The 4,526-nt window shown below is 42.7% G+C and overlaps 1 non-coding gene across 1 annotated transcript; it reads right to left on the bottom strand.

Annotated features, from left to right (window-relative positions):
• Positions 1-259: 259 nt before the first annotated feature.
• On the bottom strand, positions 260-366 carry LOC128284496 (small nucleolar RNA R71). The gene has a single exon (XR_008274921.1). It is a non-coding gene; the product is annotated as a small nucleolar RNA R71 (small nucleolar RNA).
• Between the last annotated feature and the right edge of the window lie 4,160 nt (positions 367-4,526).

Below are 4,526 nucleotides of genomic sequence, written 5' to 3' on the forward strand. Positions count from 1 at the left end.
AATGATACAGCAGTTTGTTCAGTTTGATGGTTTGCAGGATGAAGATCCCAACGCTCATTTAGCAAATTTTTTGGAATTTTGCGATACATTCAAAATCAATGGCATTTCTGATGATGCCATTCATCTTTGGTTATTTCCTTTTTCATTTAGGAACAAAGATAAACAGTGGTTGAACTCGTTAGCACGAGGGTCAATTACTACTTGGGAGCACATGACTGAAAAATTTTTACTAAAATACTTTCCACCTGCTAAAACGGCTAAATTACGTAATGATATCTCTTCTTTTGTGCAGATGGATTTAGAAACACTTTATGATGAATGGGAGAGATAGAAGCACATACTGAGAAGGTGCCCTCACCATGGGTTACCGCTTTGGCAGCTGCTGCCGGAACCATCAACAACAAAACACCTGAAGAGGCTTATGAATTTATTGAAGAAATGTCACTAAATAACTATCAGTGGCAAGTCATGAGGACAAAGCCAACAAAAACAGCCATCGTTTATAACGTCGGCTCAGTTACTATGCTTTCAAATCAGGTAGAACTTCTCAATAAAAAGATTGATGGTTTTCTTGGTTTTACGTAGGTACATCCAGTAATGAGGTGTGACTCAAGTGGCGGAGGTGTGTATATAGAGTATCAATCCTTCAATCCCACAACCAAAGAGGAACAACTCAACTATATGGGTAATAATAACTTTAGATCTCAAAATAACCCATACAGTAATACTTATAATGCAGGTTGGAGGAACCACCCGAATTTCTCCTGGGTAATCAAGGGAATCAAAAGCCAAAAAATCCTCAAGGTTTTCAATTGCCACCTTATCAACAAGAAAAGAAACCGAACCTTAAGGAGATGCTCTCAAAATTCATATCAATATTAGAAACTCGTTTCCAAAATACCGAGACAGCACTTAAAAATCAACAAGCATCGATCCAAGGACTCGAAACTCAGATAGGCCAGCTTTCCAAACTGATTTCCGAACGACCACAAGGTAGCTTGCCAAGTAATACTGAACCTAACCCAAGGGAACAACTCAACGCAATTAATACTCAAGATGACGAAGGATTCGTTGAGCCTGAACCAGAACTGAGGCAAGAAACTGTGGTAAGCAAAGGGAGAGATGAGGTAGGTCAAAAGACAAACAAACCAGTAACTGTCATAACGCGACAAGGAAAGACCGCTTAGACGAACAATTCAGTAAATTCCTTAAACTTTTGAAAAAATTACATATTAACTTACCATTTATTGAAGCTTTGTCATAGATGCCAAATGCAATTAAATTTTTAAAAGAGCTTTTAGTAAATAAGCGGAAGTTGGACGAAGCATCGCATGTGGAGCTAAATACAGTCTGCTCAGCTATTCTACAGAATAAGCTACCCCACAAATTGAAAAATCCAGGGAGTTTTACAATGCCTTGCTTAATTGGTAGTTTAGATATACGTCATGCATTAGCTGATTTAGGGGCTAGTATTAACGTCATGCCTTACAAAATGTTTAACCAACTAGGTCTTGGGAAACCTAAACAAACTAGGATGAGCATTCAATTGGCAGATAAAACTATAAGATTCCCTAGGGGTATTATTGAAGATGTACTCATGAAAGTAGATAAGTTCATATTTCCCGTTGATTTCGTTGTTCTAGACATAAAAGAGTATAATAACACCCCTTTGATTTTAGGGAGGCCCTTTTTAGCAACTGCTAAAACAATTATTGATGTTGGCACAGGTGAGCTTACACTTCGTGTGAGAGACAAAACGATCACCCTTCAAGCTCGTAATTCTGGCATCATCGAACATTGAAGGTAATAGTCCACACCAATCTACTAAAACTGACAATATGACTTTGCGGAAATTAAGCTTCAAAAAAGTTCACGAGCCATGTTCCAAGGATGATAGAGGACACATTCATGAAGAACGAAGGCTACGGATAGAGGAGCTCGACGAATGGCGAGAATACAAACCGAAAACACATGATAAACTGAAACTACGCTAAAATAAGCCCGTACCTCTCCTAATCAACTTAAGGTTGGCGATAAAGTCTTACTAGATGCCGCAGATCCTCACATTGTCAGTACCACACTGAATGAGGAAATCCCTCTTACGGTACTTAGTATTTTTCCATTTGGTATGGTGGAGGTGAGTTACCCAAGTTCGAAACTTTTAAGGTAAACAACACCTGATTAAAACCCTATTTTGATGAGTTTGATAGCAGGAATGAGGAGTTAAACTCCTCAAACCACCTTGACCATTAACTAGAGAGGTAAGTCGAGCTTAGACTATAAATAAGCGCTTCTCGGGAGGCAACCCGAGCACTAAGATATTTTTACTTCTTTATTTTTTATTTTTTTATTTCTAACACTATCAATAATTAGATTTATCTTTAAATTGCAAAGTTTTTCAGCACACACGGCTAGGCACACAGGCGTGCCTAAAGCCGTGGCCAAACAGGGGAAGAAACACGACCGTGCAATACGGCCGTGTGGAAATAGGACATGATCTCCCCAAAACACGGAATACGATAAATCCCCACGGCCATGCGACATGGTCGTGGGTGAACTTGATAGGAGAACACGGGCGTGGGAATGGAAAAACACGGGCGTGCTAGGGGCAAGGCTCAATTTTGTTTCTTCGACACGAGCGTGCGACACGCCCGTGCCGATAAGCTGTGGACAACAATACACGGGCGTGGTACCCTAACATACGGGCGTGGGATAAGCGAACAAGGCAAGGCATGACCGTGCGATATAGCCGTGTGCCACACACGGCCTAGACACACGGGCGTGGGATAATGGCCGGGCACGACCTAAATTGAAAAATTCAAAAAACACTGGCGTGGCCCTAGGCTGTGTGCACCTCCCCTATATAAGAAAATCACTGTTCATTTTCTTCTTCCCTTCGAAACCCTAGCCGAAATCTCTCCTTCCCCACTCTCTAATCCCTATTCCGGCCATCATTACCCAAATTCTCACTTCCCCAACCCTCAAACCACCCCAAAATCCACTCCCCCTGAATTAATCCTCACTTTTCCCTCACTTTTCCCTCCATTTTTCCTCCACACAGCTAAAAACCCACGCCACACGCCCGTGCTCACCACCAACACGCCCGTGCGCTGCCCTACAGCAGTTTTTGGTTCACTTTCTCAACCTTGTTTTTCCTATTTGTGTTGCTACATTAGTATTGTATATGCTTTACAAAGATATTGTTAATATTACCAATTTGTTCCAATTTTTTCTAATTAAGTTAGGAATTTGCTTTAGTATTTTCTATATTTGGATTGTTTAAACTACTAAATAGCATATACTAGTTCTAAGATTCTTACTTAACCAATGATGCATTTTTTATTTCAGTACATGTTTCTGAATAATCATATAAATTTTTCATCTCTCGCTTGATATCGGTAAATGTTAACACATTTGGAACTACTATATCAATGCTCATACATTTTCAGGTACATTATGTCATCATCGAGAGGCAAGAAGGCAGCGGTCCCATCCTCAAAGAGATGTAGGGGACCGGGTTCTTCCTCGGTACGTGCTACAGCCAAAGTTCGGCACCCATTCCTTGATTTTCTGCAAGCTTCGTAAGAGGAGCTATTTCAGATACTACGCGCGCGACCCCTTACTACAGGTCGCTGCATTGACTGGGCTGCCGTAGAGCAACTCTAGCTAGCTGATGCCATCCGTGCCCTCCTGTCCACAGACCAATGGGAACAGTTCTTTGCTATTACCGAGCCCACTTATTTAGAGCTAACTTTAGTATTATGCTCTACTTTTCATTTACAGGTGGTGATGACGAACAATGATGACCCAGGCACCATTCACTTCCGATTAGGCGGTCTAGTTCACGCGATGAGTGTCCCAGAGTTTGGAGTCACTCTGGGACTTTACACCGATGAGATTATGGAGGAAGAGAACATGAATGCACTACCACGCAATATCCATATTTCTCCCTCCTTGTGCTGGAAGGCTTTGGCACCACTCTCTTCCACCTACGACCCCAGCCGCTCGAAGGCCTCAGTTCTCGCCCCTTCCCTACGATATCTCCATGCCATATTAGCACACAACTTGACCGGAAGGAGAGAGAATACAGACGTCGTCAACACCCACGACGCCTACTATTTATGGTGCATGGCGAATGCACACGTGACTGACTTGGCATGTTTCATCGCTTTCGCCATTCGCCATCAAATCGAGCGGTATCGGAAGGGAGTAATCTCTATCAGCCCCTACGTAACGTGTCTTGCCAGACACTTCGGCCTCCTCAACACTGTGGCCCAGTCATCAGCGTTTACACTAATAGGTCAGATGTCTCCACAAGGCATCACGACTATGTTACACATAAGGATGATTGAACGCCACCGTGGGACCGATCCTCCTCAGTACCGTCTCACTCATGCCATTGATGAGGAGGATCTAGAGGACATTCCTGATTATGTCTCCCCACAGCACGAGGAGCCTTCTAACACGCCACCTAGGGAGTGACCAGTTCATGCAGCTACTTCATTGCCACACCTTTCCGACCGACT

The sequence above is a fragment of the Gossypium arboreum genome, chromosome 11 (genome assembly GCF_025698485.1).
Source record: "Gossypium arboreum isolate Shixiya-1 chromosome 11, ASM2569848v2, whole genome shotgun sequence".
Classification (NCBI taxonomy): domain Eukaryota; kingdom Viridiplantae; phylum Streptophyta; class Magnoliopsida; order Malvales; family Malvaceae; genus Gossypium; species Gossypium arboreum.